The sequence below is a fragment of the Pseudorasbora parva genome, chromosome 3 (assembly GCF_024679245.1).
Source record: "Pseudorasbora parva isolate DD20220531a chromosome 3, ASM2467924v1, whole genome shotgun sequence".
Lineage (NCBI taxonomy): Eukaryota > Metazoa > Chordata > Actinopteri > Cypriniformes > Gobionidae > Pseudorasbora > Pseudorasbora parva.
Window position 1 is genome coordinate 24,744,795 of NC_090174.1, and position 24,264 is coordinate 24,769,058.

The following is a 24,264-nucleotide window of genomic DNA, read 5'->3' on the forward strand; positions in this document are numbered from 1 at the left end:
TGGTTAAAAAACAAGGGATTTTAAACTGCTAAAGTGCAGTAAGCAGTGAAAGACACCTCATTTGACGACATGTGCACGCTGTCAGAGAGACTGTTTCTAAGCACAATTTTTTGTATCATTGGCAGCAAGAATTACAAAATGTCTATGGTATTTCTAATGTCTATAATATTGATTTAATTGCACTGATGCTATTGGAGGAGAACTGAACTGCGCTGGATCATGTTTTCTGCAAAGCTGCTTTATAGCAAATTGAACTGATTTCATAATTGATGAACCTTACACAGTTATTGAACAGAACTGAATCAACACTGACCTGACTTCAGCTGCGACACTATTTTCTTTTTAGGGCTGCTTTACTGCAGAATTTAACTCTGTTTGAATAATTAAATAATTATTTTCATGTTTATTCCTGTAAATCTGCTTTGAAACTTTATAAAGCATTAACAAAGAAAGGTAACTTGAATTGTGCAATGGCCCGATTGTGGACCAGATTTGGCAAACAGCATGTGGGCCACATGAGGATTGTGTAAAAGACCAACTGTGGCCCACATTAGGGTCAGTTCTGGTTTATATCGGCCAAAGCAAGGTATTAGATCTGGGCCGGACCTGGGCCAGAATTAAATTTAACTGTGAGCCATATGTGGGCCATTTCTGCTTCATGTGTTTTGTTCATGGCTGACATGTGGCATTGCTATTGCTTGATTGTGGCCCAAATCTGGGAAACAAAAGTGGACCACTCAAGTGCCATCATTTCACACGGTATGTGGGCCAGAGCAAGGTATTAGATATGGGCCAGACCTGGGCCAGAATTAAATTTAACTGTTAGCCAGATGTGGGCCATTTCTGCTTCATGTGTTTTGTTCATGGTTGACATGTGGCATTGCTATGGCTTGATTGTGGCCCAAATCTGGCAAACAAGAGTGGACCGCCCAAGTGATATTATTCCATGTGGTATGTGGGCCAGAGCAAGGTATTAGATCTGGGCCGGATCTAATACCTACACATGAAGCAGAACTGGCCCACATCTGGGCAACAGTTGTGGGCCAGTTCTGCTTCATGCGTTTTGTTCATAGCTGATATGTGGCATTGCTATGGCTTGATTGTGGCCCAAATCTGGCAAACAGGAGCGAACCGCCCAAGTGCCATCATTTCACACAGTATGTGGGCCAAAGCAAGGTATTACATCTGTGCCGGATCTGGGCCAGAATTAAAATAAACTGTTGCCCAGATGTGAGCCATTTCTGCTTCATGCGTTTTGTTCATGGCTGACATGTGGCGTTGCTATGGCTTGATTGTGGCCTAGATCTGGCAAACAGGAGCGGACCACCCAAGTGCCATCATTCCACGTGGTATGTGGGCCAAAGCAAGGTATTAAATCTGGGCCAGAATTCAAATTAACTGTTGCCCAGATGTGGGCCAGTTCTGCTTCATGCGTTTTGTTCATGGCTGACATGCGGCGTTGCTATGGCTTGATTGTGGCCTAAATCTGACAAACGGGAGTGGACCGCCCAAGTGCCATCATTCCACGCGGGTAGTGGGCCAGATGAAAGTGTCAAGTGTGGGCCGGATCTGGGCCAGAGCAATTTTGCTATCTGGGCCAGATGTGGGCCAGTTCTGCTTCATGCGTTTTGTTCATGGCTGACATGCGGCGTTACTATGGCTTGATTGTGGCCTAAATCTGACAAACGGGAGAGGACCGCCCAAGTGCCATCATTCCACGCGGGTAGTGGGCCAGATGAAAGTGTCAAAAGTGGGCCGGATCTGGGCCAGAGCAATTTTGCTATCTGGGCCAGATGTGGGCCAGTTCTGCTTCAAGCGTTTTGTTCATGGCTGACATGCGGCGTTGCTATGGCTTGATTGCGGCCTAAATCTGGCAAATGGGAGCGGACCGCCCAAGTGCCATCATTCCACGCGGGTAGTGGGCCAGGATGAAAGTGTAAAGTGTGGGCCGGATCTGGGCCAGAGCAATTTTGCTATCTGGGCCAGATGTGGGCCAGTTCTGCTTCATGCGTTTTGTTCATGGCTGACATGCGGCGTTGCTATGGCTTGATTGCGGCCTAAATCTGGCAAATGGGAGCGGACCGCCCAAGTGCCATCATTCCACGCGGGTAGTGGGCCAGGATGAAAGTGTAAAGTGTGGGCCGGATCTGGGCCAGAGCAATTTTGCTATCTGGGCCAGATGTGGGCCAGTTCTGCTTCATGCGTTTTGTTCATGGCTGACATGCGGCGTTACTATGGCTTGATTGTGGCCTAAATCTGACAAACGGGAGAGGACCGCCCAAGTGCCATCATTCCACGCGGGTAGTGGGCCAGGATGAAAGTGTAAAGTGTGGGCCGGATCTGGGCCAGAGCAATTTTGCTATCTGGGCCAGATGTGGGCCAGTTCTGCTTCATGCGTTTTGTTCATGGCTGACATGCGGCGTTACTATGGCTTGATTGTGGCCTAAATCTGACAAACGGGAGAGGACCGCCCAAGTGCCATCATTCCACGCGGGTAGTGGGCCAGATGAAAGTGTCAAGTGTGGGCCGGATCTGGGCCAGAGCAATTTTGCTATCTGGGCCAGATGTGGGCCAGTTCTGCTTCATGCGTTTTGTTCATGGCTGACATGCGGCGTTGCTATGGCTTGATTGCGGCCTAAATCTGGCAAATGGGAGCGGACCGCCCAAGTGCCATCATTCCACGCGGGTAGTGGGCCAGGATGAAAGTGTAAAGTGTGGGCCGGATCTGGGCCAGAGCAATTTTGCTATCTGGGCCAGATGTGGGCCAGTTCTGCTTCATGCGTTTTGTTCATGGCTGACATGCGGCATTGTTATGGCTTGATTGTGGCCTAAATCTGACAAACGGGAGTGGACCGCCCAAGTGCCATCATTCCACGCGGGTAGTGGGCCAGATGAAAGTGTAAAGTGTGGGCCGGATCTGGGCCAGAGCAATTTTGCTATCTGGGCCAGATGTGGGCCAGTTCTGCTTCATGCGTTTTGTTCATGGCTGACATGCGGCGTTGCTATGGCTTGATTGTGGCCTAAATCTGACAAACGGGAGTGGACCGCCCAAGTGCCATCATTCCACGCGGGTAGTGGGCCAGATGAAAGTGTCAAGTGTGGGCCGGATCTGGGCCAGAGCAATTTTGCTATCTGGGCCAGATGTGGGCCAGTTCTGCTTCATGCGTTTTGTTCATGGCTGACATGCGGCGTTGCTATGGCTTGATTGCGGCCTAAATCTGGCAAACGGGAGCGGACCGCCCAAGTGCCATCATTCCACGCGGGTAGTGGGCCAGATGAAAGTGTCAAGTGTGGGCCGGATCTGGGCCAGAGCAATTTTGCTATCTGGGGAACTGCTGTAATGCTTATATTTATCAAGCATTAAAAATGCCACTTTCGCTCCCAAAACCTGGCACCTGTGGATGAGAGTATGAAATAAGGACTTGTGAGATGATGTCCTGCTCCACTTCACAGATGATAAGTGGTAGGAGAACTTTAGAGTTCAGATCGAGCTCAATCGGATTGATTAATGTGTTTGCATGACGGCTTTTCAGTCCGATTCAGCCGTCAATCCGATTACTGACAAATTATTTGGTTGTATGTAAGCACCGCATTTCTATTCGTGCCATAGAAAAAAAAGGCAAACACACTAGGTGGAATTCACTTTTCTTTGGCACTAAGTACATAGTAAGACTGTTAAACACTATGTGTATGTACCTACAGTGTCCTGAAAAGGAAATACCTCTACAGCATAAACTGATACAGCATTCATATGGCTCGCCATGCATGAACCTAGAAGGAACTTCTGTGTGTTGAGGTTTAATTGGTGCTATTTAAACACCATTTGAACAACAAAATTAATGTACCTTAATATAATATTATTCTTGTTAGATAACTGCCCAACAACATTATTATTTTGTCCAAAGAAATGCAACTTTCATTTGAAGTAAAAATCCATTATATGAACCTAAAACTTGAAAAAAATAATGTAACATTAAAAAAAGAGAAAAGAAATTGCCAGTTAAAGGTGCACTATGGAGCTTTCCATCCACTGGAGGGTGCCTATTCAAAACAAATTGTAGTTTGATGACGCAAAGTGTGAGCGCAGCATCTTGGGAGATGTGGTCTTCTCATCACAGCCGGTGGGAAATAGGACTCGGGCAGAAATCACGTTCATGCATGCGGTTATTGACGTTACTGTAGTCTAAAGCAGAGCAGGACCGAGCGTTAGGGACCTGAGCACAGCTGCTGGAGCGATTGTTAAACAAATACCCGCCTCGCGAATACCGGGACTTTTATTATGATGGGACGGGACACATTCGCATGGCGCCTGCACAGATCCGCTCTTCCGGTTATGATTTTGAGGTAATGTAGCTCTGTTTATCATATTAGATACATTTAAGTGTGTTCAAAACGATGTTATGACGTTACTCCGTGCTTTCACTTGTTCACACTGCTAAGAGTAAAGCGCTCCTGCGAAATAAAAGCCGAAACCGAGGGTAGCGCAGATATGATGCAATTGACAGGCGACTCCCTCAAATGCAATGCTGACACGTCCCTGTCCTTAGTTAAAATAGCAATTTTCTCACAATTTACAAATAGTTGGAAACTTCTGGGATATTGTAGGTACTCAACTGAACAAAATATATAACACCGGCCTAGTGGTTTTTGGATATTTTACTGCAAAAATACTACATAGTTCACCTTTAAGCTACATTAAAACAGCTGAACTACTACCACACTGTTAAAAAATGCAGTGAAGTTGACACACTGTAAGCAATTATTTAAAAAAACAAGTTACCTGGTTGCCTTAAAATGTTGCGTTCATTAAAATTAAAATTTGAGTTAATACAATAAAAACAATTGAGAATCGACAACCTCTATTCAAATATTATTAAAAGATTTTGTTAGCATATTGGGTAAGTGCATGTGCTTTATTTGTGAAGATGCAGTGTGCTATTTTCATGATTTATCAATTTTTTTTATTTGGTTCAGATACAATAATATTTTGAGTTTCTATTTATTAAACTAATTACTTTCAATGTATCATTCTTGTCAGACATTTTCGCATTAGATGAATACGACCTCACGTCGCGTCAATCACGTATACACACTGACTTTTTCGTCCATCGTTTAAAAAAAAATCAGATCGGGTTAAATTTTCTGTGTTCTTTGCACCTGTAGGAAGCATTGAGTGGTGTGGACAATTCAGAGCCATGAATGACATGGATGACAAAACGCATATGAAAATTTCGAAGTGTGCAAGGACCTTTATTATTCAACACTGTACCTGTAAGCAGCTATTGCTTATAAAACCAGTATAATGTTCTGACAAAACACCACAATACGTCATTCTGCACCCTTAAAGGCAGCAATTACGTACGTGAATATTCCCTGATAATAAATGCAACTGAACTGTCTACACGACACTAAAGTTAAACCCCAAAGTAAGGATCTAACACAGTTCCAGCTCTGGAATCTCAATCTCTTCCCAATCCAGCCAGCTGCTGCCAGTCAGGGATGAGGGAAGCGCCTAGGTTTGTTGGTTTAGTGAAGCCCACCGACAGAACCCCCCACCTCCCCTCCCCCCAGAGACTACAGGTTCTCCCCAGCCCTGTAACAGTCTGATCCACATGGTTGCACAGGCAATCTGTTTTCTATATTACTAGCTGGTATCACTGTACTATGCACTATAAAACAGCAATTGGGCAGGAAATTAAGTTAGGGGATCGGTATTTGGCAGAGGCGAATCAGGCTGTGGTCTCTCCCTCCGCATACAAGGATCATTAAATATCACATAAGTTTGTTGATAAATTTCCATCGGCTCCCCCTCGCTCACGTTTCTTTTTTCCTTTTCGTTTTTGTCAGTGCGCATGGGAAACAAAACATCCTAATGGGTATTTGAACAGCTTGAGATGTGTCGGCCTGGGAACTCACTTTCCTGTGACAGTAAAGGCTGGCTGAGATTTTAAACCTCTCTGTTGCTAAATATGGAAGCTCTCTCTCTCTCTCTCTCTCTCTCTCTCTCTCTCTCTCTCTCTCTCTCTCTCTCTCTCTCTCTCTCTCTCTCTCTCTCTCTCTCACACACACACACACACACACACACACATTCTCCGTCTTCCTCTTCCCATGGCTTTCCATCCTACAAACAAATACAGGACAAACTCTCAGCCTAACTAAGCTTCTTTTGGATTAACAGATGTGGAGTGTCTTTCTCTCTCAATCTCTCCCCCTCACTTCCTGTTTCTTCTTCCCATCACCCACTCCCTCTCTACCATTTGTTTTTGCTCCATCTCTCTCACCTCCTTTAGTTCCAGAGGAGAGAGATAGTTTCCGTTGGAGAGAGCGAGTGGGAACTCTCTGGTTTGCATGTGGTTTAAGCAGAATGAGTGACAGCATGAGGTTCGGAAGAGACCGGGTTTGTTCGCTGCGATTGAACGTACAGTTCACATCTCTGAGTGCTCGTGTCAGATTGAGGGAGCCGCTTCCTCGGCTATAAGCAGCTGACAGTCGCTTTTCGGCACGCTGCTCATTATTTCTGCTGTATGGAGCAAGTCATATTGTTCAGCTTCATTTGTTATACAAACAAAACGCATGTTTAAAAATGAGACAGCTCTTGCTGTAAGATTTCTAGTTCCAAACATCCAATGAAGTGATCTTGTTCTGTGTTATTATTATTATTATTATTATTATTATTATTATTATTATTATTATTATTATTATTATTATTATTATTATTATAGGACATTTTAGGATATTTTGTACATACAGACTTCCCAATACACTTTTGTTGTACCTCATCCTATAAAATATTAAAATTGGCCACCATCCATAAAGCAAGCACGGCAAAGCATTTCTATCTCCATCATAAAATTCTTAACATCATTAATTGTCTGTGCTAATCATGCTAATTAACACTATCTAGCATGTTCACTTGTATAGAGATAAATTCATGTTAATTGGTGCTGCCAGTCAAATTGACTATGATATGATATTAACAGTAGTACATCATAAAAACTGCCAAAAATATGTGGTTCTGTTCCAGCCTGGAAGCAGAGGAGATTGTGCCATTTAATATTTCTGATCAATGTAACAAGTAAAAAATATTGTTTCTTTTCTTATCTTCTTAATCATACAGCTAATTATCATCCTAATAATTAACCGCAAATTTGGTTTAATTTTTAGGCTGCTTAAATTTGTCTGACTCTAATTATAAAAGTAATAAAATGGCCTAGATCTGAACAGTTCGTAGAAGATAGAAAGGAGTTCATTCCTAGCAATGTCAAGCGAAGTGTAGAAATACTTAATAAAAGACTGTTTCAGTCTCGGTTAAAAATAGGTAATTGCAGCACTGCTTCTTCTATTTGTGAATTTATATTTCACATTTACAACATATATCTCACATTTGCGAACTTTATATCTTCTTATAACTTCATCACAATTGACTTTGTATCTGACAGTTGGAACTTTCTTACAACTGTGGCATGATTTCTCCTAATTGTTGCTTTATACAGTAATTTGTTTTTTGTGTGTTTTCCATTTTAATTTTAGTGACTGTTGTTTTCGTCATTTGTATTGGTGTTTAGTATATATTTTTTTAAATATGTCTATTGTTTTAAAAAAGCCGGGACATTTTTACTGTGCCGAGTCAAAGTTCTCTCAGAAGTGCTATACTGCCATACATTATAGTTATCTTTTTTAATCCGCTTAGAAAAGTGCCACGTTTTATTTTGTGTCACCATACTTGATTGTTCAACTATTTGTGTAACTGTATTTAAAAAGGGAAAATGTGGAGGTGTTTGGTTGCTTCTAACTTGATCTCTGTTTGGTTCCATAGTGAATGAACTGGGCTTGCTGGGAAGCTAAATGCTATCAGAATGTCACCGTGCGTCAGAGCGAGATGAGATAGGTATGTATCAACTCGTTTTAGTTAAGGGAATAACATTGAAATTGTTAAAAACATTGAAAAAGTGGTGAAGTATATATCCCTTTAACAATAATCCTGTCTCACAATTGAGACCATTTCTTATCTTAAACTTTATTTCACAATTACTTTTGTTTAAATGATTACTTTTAGGCAAAAATGTGCTTCAATTCATATCCCAGCTTAACATGCAGACCACCATAACCCTGTCATAAGCAGGATAAGCAGCACATGTAGTGCTGAGTAGGAGTTTTATTAACAGATCATGGATAGCAATGGGTAAGTCAGTATATTGAGCTCAGGTTGAAAACACTTAACTAATGCTGGTTTTCTCTAGCAGGGGATGAAGCAATACATAGACTGGTGGAGGAGACTTTGGTCCAGTGGAGCGTGGATCACAAGGAATGAAAGCATTCAGGTAAGGAAGTCAGGCAGGTGTGTTCTCAAAGCACTTGAAGGCAAGCCTGCAGCCTTTATCCAAAAAAAAAAGTAACAGCTAATTCTGTTGCTGCGGATTGGCAGTATGCAGGGAAGGAGACTAGAGGACATTTTGTTTTAATGGATGTTAACGGAAAAGAGGCTTCACTACACTGAATAAACCAATTTTGTGAGGTAATAGTAGCCTATTATTAATTAATTCACAGGCTGTTCACTAATCTTCAACATGTTTTGTGCCAAACAATACTTTGCACTAAATATTACTTTAATAATAATATTGAGTGATATTGTATTTTGTCTAAAGAAAGTAAAACATACCAATGTTTTCTTTCTTTGGCTATCTTGATTTGTAATGACCATTATGACTGCATGTATGCATATGATGCTGATATTATGCATTTGAATGAATAAAGATACTTAATAATTTATTTCTAAGCATTGTTATATTTGTTGTTTAATGAAAAAAAAAAAGTGTTTTCGCTGCCAGCTAGATTTAATTGTAATAATTTATGATTTCTGTGTGCCTAATGATGACGATATGTATATAAAAAATAAATAATGAATGAAGGTAAAATATACATTTATAATTTTGGTAACACTTTATTATAAGGTTCATTAATTAACATTAGTTAATATGAACTAATAATGAGCTGTACTAATAATAAAGCATTTATTTTTCTTTGTTAAATGTTAATTTCAACATTTACTAATACTTTATTACAATCGTGTTAACATTAGTTAATGCACTGTGAGCTAACATGAACAAACCATGAACAGCTGTATTTTTATTACATAATGTGAACAAAGATGAACAAATACACTAACAATGTATTAATCATGGTTAGTTCATGTTAGTTAATACATGAACTAATGTGAATAAAACCTTATTGTAAAGTGTTACCATAATTTTAATGAATTAAACTATGTATTAAACTATAATTAAATGATTAGTTCACTTAAAAAAAAAAAGTTTTTTTGAGGAAAACATTTAAAGATTTTCCTCCCCATCATAGCCTTCCAATGCAACCAAAATGTTGAAGGTCCAAATCAATGCAGTTTCAAAGCACTTTGAAGGGTTTCAGAGGCTCTGCACGATCCAAGCTGAGGAATAGGGTCTTATCTAGCAAAACGATAGCCTCTGATACCAGGACATTTTAATTTTAAAGTGAACTAATCCTTTAAGTTATTAGAGTATAGACTAAGATATTATACTGTAAATTTACAGCAATGCATACACCCATGTAGAAAAATACAGTAATACTGTATAATTCAAATTACAGTAGTCTTATTGTAAATATTTACTGTAAAATTACAGCAATTTGTTACAGTGTACTCTTAAATGTAGTTTTATGCACTCTTTAATGACTAGTATTTTGCAGCTAATAGAGATATTTGCAATCTTTTTTTTTTCTCGCAGAGTAAAGCACATTCCACAAACAATGCAGTCCTGCTGTACCTTAACCTACAATATAACACCAAATATACAGTAGATATACACTCACCTAAAGGATTATTAGGAACACAATACTAATACTGTGTTTAATGCCCTTTCGCCTTCAGAACTGCCTTAATTTTACATGGCAATGATTTAACAAGGTGCTGAAAGCATTCTTTAGAAATGTTGGCCCATATTAATAAGATAGCACCTTGCAGTTGATGGAGATTTGCGGGATACACATCCATTGCACGAAGCTCCCGTTCCACCACATACCACAGATTCTCTATTGAGTTGAGATCTGGTAACTGTGGGAGCCATTTTAGTACAGTGAACTCATTGTCATGTTCAAGAAACTAATTTGAAATGATTCACGCTTTGTGACATGGTGCATTATCCTGCTGTTCCCATTTTCTGTTTACGCCAAATTCTGACTTTAGTCTATATCTGTCCATTTTGGTGAGCTTGTGCACATTGTAGTCAAAGTTGCTCTTCTATCAGCTTGAATCAGTCGGCCCATTCTCCTCTGACCTCTTGCATCAACGAGGCATTTTCGCCCACAGGACTGCCACATTCTGGATGTTATTCCCTTTCCACACCATTCTTTGTAAACCTTAGAATTGTTTGTGCGTGAAAATCCCAGTAACTGAGATGATTGTGAAATACTCAGACTGGCCCGTCTGGCACCAACAAGCATACCACGCTCAAAATTGCTTAAATCACATTTCTTTCCCATTCTGACATTCAGTCTGGAGTTCAGGAGATTGTCTTGACCAGGACCACACCCCTAAATGCATTAAAGTAACTGCCATGTGATTGGTTGATTAGATAATTGCATTCTTGAGAAATTGAACAGGTGTTCCTAATAATCCTTTAGGCGAGTGTATATTTATTCACAATACCAACGTACTAATCCACAAGAAACTGATTAACGCAAACTGTAACTGATTGTCATAAAACTTTGAATGGCGTGCACTGATGTCACTGCTCATTACACAATAGGCTGAGGTGCCTCAAGTAATCCAAGTTAGCCATTACGCTTTCTCCAATATTAAAACCCCAGACCCTCTCATCTCCCCAATACAAGACAATCTCTGGCATTCTTTTGCAGAGAGAGAATGGACAACAAGTGAGTGTGGATGGTGGATATATATATGTAATAAGGGGTTGACAGGTGCAATTGGTTAGAACTCGGGTGATTATATAGGCTAAACAGATGGGTGGAGCTGAAAGACCTGTGCTGCGTCCCAAAATATATTTTTCATCAGGTTAAATATTGACAATAGATCACTCAAACCTTTATCTAAACCTCTCAACTTAACCGTCTAACTTGCATATCCGTCATGTTTGTAGTTTTTTAACACTTTTTATCCGCGTTTGTAGTTCTAATCGAATCCTCGGTTGACTTGGAATGGGTTGTGGGCAATATCAGCCGTTAAGAGTGTGCGTCAATCTGCACTTCGAATTCTGACCGGAAATAGTAAACCATACGGGTAAATTTTGAATACTCTTTTTCATGATTTGGGACATACTAATTATATTTTAGAATACTATTTAGTATGGATAGTTTGTGAATTGGGACACAGGGCTGGTGTAGAGGACATGTTGGCAGAATCCGTGACAAACCCAAATGACACTGTCATTTGTGATTTAGAAACCTTATCATTAAAAAATATATATATATTTTTTTAAAAACTTTTTTTTTTTTATCAATGACAGCTAATAGTTTATTGGTTTTAATTGTACAGACAAAAACAGTTTATAAATATTCTTCTAAATATATCTTCTCAGACACATTTGAAATGACATGAGGGCGAGTCACTTATGACAACATTTTTTTTGAGGTGAACTGTCCCTTTAAGGGATAAGGTGTTAAAGTAGAACTACTCAACCTCGACAATGTGTAGGAAAGTAAGAAAAAGAAGGCGAGGTCACACTTGTGCTGTAGCTTATTTCCTTTCAGTAGAACCACACACACACATACACACACAGTACACAGCAGCCCCGTTAGGCCAGGATAGTGCAACCAGCCAGCTGAGATAAGGAAGCAAACAGGGGATAAATCCCAGCAGAAGCAGGGTCTTGATGGACAGACAGGCCACCATTAACAATGCCTGGGATTGTGAGAACAGTACACTGATGGAGAGATACCCTGGCATTTGGCAGCCGTGAGAAGTGGCCCTTAAAGATTTCACACTTCCAATTTCTGTGAATTATCAGCCATCTTCGACCTGTCACTCAGGCTGTCTGGTTAGAGATGCCCAAGCCAGGTCAGGCCCGGTCAGCTTATTGACAAAGCAATCCTGAGGTGATGTACCTCAGCCTGATAAAGCATTAGAGCAAAGGGCCGGGACAAGCAACTACAGGGCCAAGTAATGGCCTGCTAGGCTACCAGCCGTGATGACAGAGTTAATTATGACTGACTGTATGGGGTAAAGAGGGCTGCATAAATGTGGCAGAGACAAGGTGCATTTTAACTTTAGGATCATTGCTTGTAATGGAACACGCCTGTATTTTAGTCGACATGTGATTATTGTATTTATGTGTATTTATGTCTTATCCATATAGGGGTGACATTTTCCATACATACACTGTTAAATATTTTTTGTGTCAATCTGGTTCATTTATTTTTTTGTGGAGGGGGGTGGGGTATTAATTTTATACAATTAACTTTATCATTCAATTAATTGTATTAATCATGAAATGTTTTCTTTTAATCTTTCTATTCACCAAAGAATGTAATGTATCATTCTATTTGTATCAAATAGTTTTCACAAAACCTAAATATTAAGTGGCTATTAAACTGTTTTGAGTATTGATAAGATTTTTTTTTTCTTGAGCACCAAATCAGCATATTAGAATAATTTCTGGAGGATCATGTGACACTGAAGACAATTATGCTGCAAATTTAGCTTTGCCATCAAAAAAATTACCTTTTAACATATTCAAAAACAGTTATTTTGAATTTTAATAATACTTCACAATATTACAATGCAGCCTTTGTGAGCATAAGAGACATCAAAAAAAAAAAAAAAAAAAGAAATTTCCAACTATGGGGTTAACTATTCCTTTAACTCCTTTCCATCTGCTGCTTGTCTTGCCGCTCTCTCCTTTTTTTTCTTTGCCTCTCTTCTGCCCATCTTAGTCTCTTCACTTCTTCAACATTTCTCTTAAGAGTATTTTTCTATCTATTTTTTCTTCTCTCTAAGGGCCCTAATAGACTCTGCTCATACCTGCTTGCCAGAATTAGACATATTCTTTTGTTCTGAAAGGAGGGAATTAATTTATCTGTGTGTCCTGCTTCAGTGACTCTCAGCTCTCTTCTTTCTCTCTCTCTCTCTCTCTCTCTCTCTCTCTCTCTCTCTCTCTCTCTCTCTCTCTCTCTCTCTCTCTCTCTCTCTCTCTCTCTCTCTCTCTCTCTCTCTCTCTCTCTCTCTCTCTCTCTCTCTCTCTCTCTCTCTCTCTCCTGAGCTGAGAGCTGTATATATGATCAGTGTGTATCTGTGTCGATGCATTTGTGATGGGACATCATTGTAATTGCAGTACATCAATATGAGAGGAGAAATGTTAGGTCTATGATGATAATTGAATGTTTTACTGATTGCAGTATATTTATGAATGCATAATATTGTATCCCAGTGTCTCAAAGAAATATATTTCCAGTATCATTTATCGTACAAAATAATTTAAACACTTAACATCAGTACTCTGTAAACATCAGTAATAACATGCTTACTGCAGACATGCATAACTCAGTTGTCTGTCTCTGACATACATTTTCAGCGTCATCAACACAGACACTTAAACATTTCATTTTTATCAGTTATCTCTCTGTCAACAGTTTTTTTTTATTCTTTAATCGAAATACTATAACTGTATTTATCCTTTAATACAATCTTAGATTTTTTTCTTATCAACCTGTCTTAATATATCCTGTCCTTCAAAATCTGATTGATTTTGATAGTGTTTACAATATTAGAATGTACACATGAACTTTAATTCCTCACAAGAAAGTGTTATGTGCTATGCCTAGTTTAATTGTATCCAACTTGACTGAGTAATACATTTAATTGAAATGGGTAATGACTGCTATATGTTAAAGACATTTGGGCAACATTTCAAAGGTTTAGCCAAAGGTTACACATTTCCAGAATGATTTAGCAAAAACCAAGAAGCGTCCAGCTCTCCCCTACAAAAACGTGGATTATTTTGGCACTGAAAGATCCCATCATAAATTCATGCTCCATTTGAATAGATTCGCTGCACCAAACAATCCACTTTTATTGGTCTACTTAATACAACATTACACTTTTAATAAGGATAGTAATAGCCAGCATTAGTTACATAGCCTGGGCGACTTCGCTGGAGCATTGTATTAAAAGGATTGATGGACCAGCGTACCAAATTAGAGCTGGGTCTCCCAGATGCAGGCTAACGCTAAGTGCTAACAAATGGCCACACTCAGAGGAGGTTGCGGAAAGGTTGGGGCTTTTTTCCAGAGCGGAATGGAGCCTGGGTGGGGATGGAGACATACGTCAGGCGGGCAGATGGAAGCATTCATCAGAAACTGGTGTGCCGGAGTGACTTTGAAGTCCTCTAGTGAGAGGTGAAAGAGAGAGCATGGCCTAGACCTCAGTGTTTATGTAGCCACACTGTGGGTGTAAGGGTTCGTAATGAAGGATGGTGACATATGGATCTGTCTGATTACACTCACATTGCGGTTGTGTGTGAATGTGCTTAAGTGTGTGCATTACTTTCAAATAAGATTTAATGGATTTAGAGACATAACAAAAGTATTCAAAACACCATTAATGGTGCATCTTATATAAATAATGGGCTTTTATGTGTATTTTCTTGTTTTAAGCATAAATCTGGTTAACATTGATTCACTTGCAAAGGAAGTGAACTGGGCCAATCAATTAGCATAAAAATGTTCATAGTTTTTACAGTTCAATGAAAAAGTTCAAACAAAATGTAAAATATATTTTAATAATAATATAATCTGACTATTTAATTTAATTTGCATGGTCAATTTATGTTGCAATGGTATTTTGTGTGGTGTTTTATGGTTGATGGAAATGTCTGTCACTTTCTGCGAGGACATTAATGTCTGATGATTGTTATTATTTCATGTGCATTTTTGTAATTTTCGTGCAGTGGAAGACAAGTTAAAAAATCTGAGACCACTAGTGAAAATGCTTGTATTTAGGAATTTTACACTTTAATACCATCACCCCAACTATGGTTTATAGCAGCATGACGACTTGCAGCTGTGATATTTTGAACTGAAAAACTAATGAGTGTATTTCATATTTTCAAATCCTTAGCATATGGTATGTCTCCTTTTTCTTTTAAGGACAATTCGGTCGGTAGCTTTATTTTGCGTCAATCTCTACACTTCTCTGGGAATTTTTTATTTTTTTTACTGGGAAAAATACTGTCTCGGTCGATACTGCCACTCACTGGGTGTCTCAGCAACGGTCTACTGTTCTTAAAATAACCATGTTGGCAATTCTCTACTCAGTGTGGTGGACAGGTAACAGTAGCGTGGTGAGTGCTAAAGAGGTGGCCCATCCACACACTAGGTGTACAGGCTGCAAAGTTATTTCAAATGACAGGAGATGCGAAATTCACTACCACGTAGCCAGGTATATACTGTACACTACTGGATTCAAACGACTCCAGACTGTGCCAACCAAACTAACACTACTAAACAAAAATCAAATAGTTGGATATTCTTCATCAACATAAGCAAATAAAACAAAATTCAGGCCTGACTTCAAATGAAAAGAGTTCATCACACTGCTTACATCGCTAAAAAATGTCATATTTTTGTTTTTGTTTAAAGATCAAACCCATCAGATATCTACATGTATAAATGCTCGTAACAGTGTTAAAAGCATTAACTTATGTTACTTTTGTGAGTTACTTTTACACATGCAAGGTTGGATTTATATGCATTAAGTTCCTCATCTCTCAATTCAATTCCTTCAAGCAAGTTGTGGAGAAGAACTGTCTCGCCCTCCGCCTAGCAGTCCCCGTCTGTCTCAGCCAAACTGTCAAACTTCCGTCTCATCCCATTTCTGAACTGTTGTCCTTGTTGTGCGGTATCCCGCTTCCGATAAATTATGAATGCAAGGCGGGAAGCTATAAAATTTGTTGTATCTTCTATTATCTCCATGTTAAAGGCCACAAAAGCTCTTCAGTGAAGTCAGCCATTAAGCAATGACAGGTATTGCTATCAGGCTTCTTTATAGCCTATTACCTGCGATGACAGCAGCTGCTGCACAGCCACTGTACGGCCTATCACATTATTTGCAGCTAAAGTCAGCTACTGTGTCATTCTGGCTCATTTTCTTGACAGTGCTATCATAAATCCATTGGGCTGCGGGGGGGAAACTGTCGGCCGGCTCGATTATCTCCAGAGCCTGAATGGATCTTGAAATGTATGTAACAGCCAATGACTGTTATGGATCAGCCAAGCCAGGGCCATTGTACCCCTCTCTCTACACATCTATTTTTCAGTCTCTCTCTCACTCACTCGCTTTCCCTTCATGGATATTGAGGTTGGAGGTATTAAAGACGTGATATGGCAAGAATGGGCCTGACTATCATGTATACTTAAATATAAGTTACTCTCTTTAAAGGAATATTCTGGGTGTGTGGCAAAATGCTGATTACCACAAAATAATATTAATAATAATAATAAATAAATAAAATCTGTAAATGTTCATATATTCACTTTCAATAGCGTAGCAACATTAGGTGAAGTGATGTGTGATATAATTTTTTTTAAAATTAATTTATTTATGAAATGCTGATTTATACATATAAGATAGTTTTTTTTTTATAAAATTATAATAGGTTTACCATATTTTGATTACCGAAAACCTGAAAACATGGTCCGGCAATGAGATACTCAAATGACACTCAAAGTTTACTCAAAGATTCCTTATTAATTTAAATGCATTTAAAGTATGCCCTCACTGTATGGATAGAAAATTGTTATATTATGGCCCTTTTAATGATTATATATATGTGTGTGTGTGTGTGTGTGTGTGTGTGTGTGTGTGTGTGTGTGTGTGTGTGTGTGTGTGTGTGTGTGTGTGTGTGTGTGTGTGTGTGTGTGTGTGTGTGCCTGTTTATGTGGTTTATGAGGACACAAATTTGTATAACTACATGGGTATTACACTGGTATTACACTATAAATGTGGTTTATGAGGACATATCAAATGTCCTCATAATTCAAATGGCCTTAAAAACAAACTAAATCATGTTTTTTTGAGAAAGTAAAAATGCAGAATGTTTCCTGTGATGGGTAGGTTTAGGTTCAGGGGCAGTGTAAGGGGATAGAAAATACGGATTGTACAGTATAAAAACCATTACGCCTTTGGACAGTCCCTGTAAACCACATAGACCAACATGTGTGTGTGTGTGTGTGTGTGTGTAATCAACATAATGGCACAAACACTGTCTATTATCTATAAACTGTCTATTGTCTATTATCTATAAACTATCTATAAAAGGAAAGAATATTCCTTTAAAAAATAGCAAGGGAAAATCCAGACTGGATATTTCTCAAAATTTAGGCCAATTTGTCTATAGTCGTACATTTAATGGATGTTATTACCTTTTTATCCTATTTGCAATTATCATTTATTGAGTGTTCATTATATGCAAGTAACCTCTATAAAAGTACTTTTTATATTCACACTGAGTCATCGCACTAAACTTGCCATAAGGTACTGCCTTTCAGACTTTCAGAATAAAGAAATGGAACATATCTGAATTAACTTGGCAATTTGCCTGGCAAGGTTGCATCTGCCACCTTTATTGCATCTGTTCATCCTTCTATTCAACTATTTGTCCATGCTTTGTGGCCTAGTGTTGGGCTGAGGCTATTTAAACTCACCTCCCACCTCCACTCCTCTATTTCCCTCCACTCTATGGGCTATAATGAGCCAGCCAGCACAAAACCAGGAAAACTTAATGAGTCATTACAAATCAAGGCCTGCAACCGCTCTCACCCATCCTCTTTTATGCTCTTAATACCTCATTCTCCCTCCCTTCTCCTCCCTCTCACCCCCTATTTCTCTCTTTCCAGGCTGGCAGAATAAGCTTCGACACCTCCCTATCTATTAGAAACAATTAGGAGCCCACAGCTCCTGGTGCGGACTCAAAAGAACTTCACATCTCAAGGGCCCACGGCTCTGTAAGTAGCCGTGCTCAATGAGGAATGTAGAGGTGGCCCTTTCACACCCGTTACGTACCTTTCTCGCTTGGTGCCTCTCACTCTCTTTCTCCCTTTTCACAGGAACAAGCATCAGATAAAAACCAAAGTTGTCAAAAAAAGGGACAGAATGGCCTGACTGAATGAGCATAGGGTGTTTTATTTTTCCCTTACATCTTGTTCCAGAGCTGCAAAGTCATATTACACCATCAGTGTCATTCTCTAGCTGAATAAGCCATGGCGAAGTGCTATGACATGACCTAAAGCGACAGAAGGTTAGGCCTGATGCCCCTCTACAGGAGAAAGACGTGTTAACAAACAGAACAAGAGTACAGCTTGCACCATCTGTAGTCCGTAGATATAAAAAGAACAGAGGATCCGTGAAGCATTTGCTTTCCCCGTCTCAGCAAAACGATGCCCATCTCTGTAAAACAAATCTACGCACTGACAGGGCATGAAAACGATTTGGTGTAGTTAACGATTTCTAAGTGAAACAAGAATACTTTGTTTCGAAAACGCTTGCGAGATGTCCCAAGGCAAGCGTGGCTCCGCTGCACTTTTTTTTTTTCTTTTTCAATAACAAAATACAAAATGATATTCCGCCTACCTAGCGTTTTAGCATTTGTGAAGATATTCATTGTTGCTCTGGTGGGAACAGGGCTTTTCTTTCAATTTTCTTCATTGGCTTTTGAAACTGCATTCCACACTGATCCCTCGGAGGGCAAATAGGGGAGATCACATGGGTTTGGAGAGGTTTAAAATGGCAAATCCTGTTCAAGGTGTCGTTTCCCCAACTACACATCAATCTCATGTCTGAAACCACCTTCCCAAGAGAGAAAGAGAAGATTGTAAGAGATTCCCCAACTAGAGAAGAGGGGCTTTGGGATCTACACACATACTCGAACATATATAAAAGGAGAACAGGCACAGAGGGAAGACGGAACAAAAGAAAGACAATGGAATGATAGAAAAGATAGAACAATTGATGGATATAATGATAGATTAACGATTGATGAACGACAGATAGAATGTAGAACGATGTAAATAACAACAGAATAATAGATATAACGATAGATACAGTAGAATGATAGAACAACAGATAGATATAACAATAGATATAAGGATAGATAGATAGATAGATAGATAGATAGATAGATAGATAGATAGATAGATAGATAGATAGATAGATAGATAGATAGATAGATAGATAGATAGATAGATAGATAGATAGATAGATAAAATGTTTTAACGATGGATGGATGGATGGATGGATGGATGGATGGATGGATGGATGGATGGATGGATGGATGGATGGATAGATAGATAGATAGATAGATAGATAGATAGATAGATAGATAGATAGATAGATAGATAGATAGATAGATAGATAGATAAAATGTTTTAACGATGGATGGATGGATGGATGGATGGATGGATGGATGGATGGATGGATAGATGGATAGATAGATAGATAGATAGATAGATAGATAGATAGATAGATAGATAGATAGATAGATAGATAGATAGATAGATAGATAGATAGATAGATAGATACTTTAAACCCTTAAAGTGATGGCGGCCTAAAAAACCTGCTCAAAGAAAAGATCAAAAAACACTTTGTCCAGAAAAAGAGAAAATATCTCATTGCTCTTAAATAAATAACTTTTGTATCTTTCATTGTATAAGCATTGATCTGTTTTAATATTTAAAATGAAAACTATCTAGTGTTATTTTACATTTGATTACCTTTATTTCTGTATTATTTCTGACTGTTAGACCCACCTGAAAAAAATTAAAGCTATGTATTTTTTTTTTGCTTTTTGCTTTTATTCGATTGTATTTTTTTGTTCTATAATTTGACATTTGTTTATTCCTTTTCATTTTATTACTGATTATTTGTGTGTTTCCCCCCTGTAAATGTAATTCAACAATTCATGAAAAGACATCCTGTGCTGCTATAAGTTATTACAACAAATTATCAAAAAATAACCGAATAATACATTATCTGGTGTTATATGGCAGTTTGTGTGTATCAAAAATGTTGGATATCAATATTTTTTAAGATATCGTATCAAAGTTAAAAATAGTCCAAAAATGTCCAGTATCATGACAACACTAATAGATAAAATTATAGATATAGAATGATAGATAGATATAAACAACATATTATTTTAAGTTAACTGACTAGCATTTTGTGGATACACACTGACAAAACAGCACAAACTGTGTAAACGTATTAATACTGTGCTTTCATTAATTAATCGCAGACAGAATGACTGATAATTACTATACTGACTCATTAAGACTATGTCGACAGGAAAACCCGCACAATCAGAAGCGCGCACACACACACACACACACACACACACACACACACACACACACACACACACACACACACACACACACACACACACACACACACACACACACACACACACACACACACACACACACACACACACAGAGGCATGCAGCTGTTACAGTTTGTTTGAGTAATAATGAGCCTGGCAGGTTTTGTTGCACAATTTACTTAGTTGATGAGCAGAAATAAAGCATTAAAGCAGCACACAATAGCCCATTCCTGATGTAAAGTAAAACAAAGAGGATCAATAATAGTACATCACAAATCAGTTTTCTATGATATTCAGATGTCAAAGTGATTTAAACACAATCTGCATTGAAACCTCTATCTATATAAAACATCAACAAAGAAACTGTTACAGGAAAAACAAGCATGAAAATAATAAAACTGTTTAACATCTTTAAAAAAATGGATTAAATTAACTGATTAAGTTTTAGAAACACCCTTGATATCCTGCAAACAAGCAGAGAGCCCCAAATGTTCACTATGTTAACACACTTTAAGTTACTTACCCCAATAAGGCTTATAACAAAAATCATAATGATAACAGTTAAAGTGCTTTGTCCACTTAAAGGTATAAAACACAGAATGAGTAATAAAAGCATCAGATTCAATGCAGTAATATTCAATGTCTCATAAAATATTAATGTGTGTGGTAAAATTCTGTTAGTTCCAATATATTAAATTGCTAGTGTCTATAAACTTGGCGTATGGGTATATTTACAAGCAGAGAAGCTTTCAAACCTGATAGCAGGTGCTGACTTCTTTTGAAGTTGTGTTTATAAATATCGAGTCAGGCACCTTCATAAGTGCCTATAAATTTGAGCAGGAGCACAGTAGTTTTCTTATAGATTATAAAGTCTAATGGCCTTCTGTTCTTCTCGAAATTTTCATTGTCAAAGCAAGATGTGTTAGCAAAGGAGATTGGAGGAGTCTGGTTCTGTTTTGTGACCGTAGTTAATCAGACTTTGAGGTTTACCTTCAGAAGTCATTTGCTTGCAAGCATGTTACACAGGTCAACTCAATTTACTACCTGCAAGTTTTCATTGTTTGAGTTTTTAAAAAAAGTAAGTTAAACAAATGAAAATAAGGCAGAAAAGTTCACAGACTTGACTCAGCTTTCTCTTATATATAGCTCGTAATAATTTAATAATGTATTTTAGCAGATGTTTTCTTTATGCAAAGATAATTATCTGTCAGTCCATATAGCATTTTGAAGATGGTCTATGAAGTCTGTACTTTTACAGCCATATGGGACAGTTTAGAACACTTGTTTAAGTTCAAAAGATGACATCAAAATTAAGTGGGCTGTCCTTTGCTGTTGTCATCAGGTCAGATAAGCATGTACATGAGTATTTTAGACTCACACCTGTTTCACATTGGACATGTATAGACAGCATACGCAGCACTATATTACCCAAAGTATTGGGACACCCTCGCAAATCATTGACATCAGGTGTTCCAATCACTTCCGTAGCCATAGGTGTATAAATTCAAGCATCTAGGCATGAAGACTGCTTCTTCAAACATTAGTGAAAGAATGGCTTGCTCTCAGGAGCTCAGTGAGTTCAAGCGTGGTACCGTGATAGGTTGCCATCTGTGCAGTAATCAGTCCATTCGTGGAATTTCCTCACTACTAAGTACTGTACTACACAGTCAATGTTTAGAGGTATTATAACAAAGTGGAAGCATTTGGGAAATATAGCAACTCAGCCACGGAATAGCAGAAAACCTGTAATATTACAGACTGGGGTCAGCGCATGCTGAGGCGCACAGTGCATAGAAGTCGGCAACTTTCTGCAGAGTCAATATCTTCAGACCTGCAAACTTCATAGAGAGCTTCATGGAATGGTTTGCTATGGCCGAGCAGCCGCATCCAAGCCTTACATCATTAAGTGCAATGCAAAGAATCAGTTAGTGGTGTCACTGGATGCTGCCACTTGACTCTAGAGTAGTGAATGTGTGTTTTCTAGAGTGATGAGTCACGCTTCTCTGTCTGACAATCCGATGGACGAGTCTGGGTTTGCCGGTTGCCAGGAGAACGGTACTTGCCTGACTATATTGTGCCAAGTGTAATATTTGGTAAAGGGGGGATTTTGGTGTGTAATTGTTTTTGTTTTTTTAGAGTTGGTCCAGAGAAAAAGGAACTATTAATGCTTCAGCATACCAAAACATTTTGGCCAATTTCATGCTCCCAACATGAACTCATCCTGTTCCAACATGACTGTGCACCAGTGCACAAAGCAAGGCCCATAAAGATATGGATAAGCGAGTTTGATGTGGAGGAACTTGACTGGCCTGCACAGAGTCCTGATATCAACCTGAAACACCTTTGGGATGAATTAGAGCGGAGACTGCAAGCCAGGCCTGAGCTCACAAATGCGTTTCTAGTAAAATGGTTAAACATTTCCATAAACACTCCTAAACATTGAGGAAATCCTTCTCTGAAGAGTTGAAGCTGTTATAGCTGCAAAGGGTGGGCCAACTCCATACTAAACCATACGGATTAAGAATGGGATGTCATTAAAGGAACTGTATTTAAGAAATGTATTTCAATTAATCATAAAATGGTCCTGATAATGGTCACTGACAACAGTAGTCCGGCCAGGATATTGTCATTTAAAAGGTTTTGTTGCAGTCCTCAACTGATGTTGATGTTGTCATGTTGTGTTTTGGCCTGAAGCTCCACCCTCCACCTATCTACCAACCACAAAGTCAGTAGTGTTTCTGCATCCGGGCTGCACCTACAAACATTCCTGCTGAATCCTGCAACCTCGAGTTAGGGGCGAGGGAGAGAGGAGATACACCTGCAGTACCAGTTTTGGTCACAATCTTACATACACTTCCTTTAAAGTTCATGTGCATGTACAGGCAGACGTCGCAAAACTTTTCAAATATAGTGTATTTTTTCAGTACCCCTGTACTCAGATTGTAAGCATTCACTCTGACCTCCGAGCAGTGCGGCAGTGTAGCAGGAGCAGAAGCAGAAGTGCTGCGCTTGCTTCGGCACAGAGCCTATATTTGCTTCACCGCTTATGCTAAATTAAAGCCACAGTGCATTGTTCTTGTTCAAAATACACCAGCAGAGTTAAAAATTATTCAGCATAAAATCATAAAATTGAGGTGTTCCATTTTTCACAATTAGGCATTATGCTAATGACCCAAGGTGTGTAACAGTGTAAATTTTTTTTCAAATTTTTTTTTTGCACAAAAATTCTAGCCTGACGTGGTCATAATCAATTCTAGTCAGAATATGAGTCTGAAACTGCTCCATTGGGCTGTGATTATGGGGCGTGTTTCAACTGAACCAGGAAAGACCTCAATTGGATAGACCTACAACCAATCAGAGCAATGAATCGACATTGACAAAGCTCAACTGCACTCTGTTGCCAAGTCTGTGTTTTTTCCCCCGCGGGTTGTTTTCTATGTCCGCGGGTTGAAGCGACTATTATGTGATATATAGACCCATGAGTGCGAATTTTAGCAGGCAACCTTGCCAAAATAACACACATTTTACCCCGCAAACGCCATTTTCCCCCCGGAGAACCCCCCCAAGAAGCTGTTTAGGGCTAGTAGTTTGCGGGTTTTATTGTAAAAACCTGGCAACCCTGTCTGCACGCACGCTGGAATCAGGCTGGAATACACAATCGTTGCCGGTGTTGTAAAAAAATAAAATTATTTAATGATACACAGAGTACTTACCCAACTTGATCATTATTTCTGAGAGAAAATGTGAAGGTGAATGCATATACAAACAAGCTCTCCATTTAGGATTCGAAAAAATATAATCCAAGCCACTTTGATGACGTGCATGATTACGTTATTGTTGATCATCTGTCAGTCATCGTCTAAAGCCCGCCCTTATGATTTCATTGGTCCGAACAGTTTCTGTT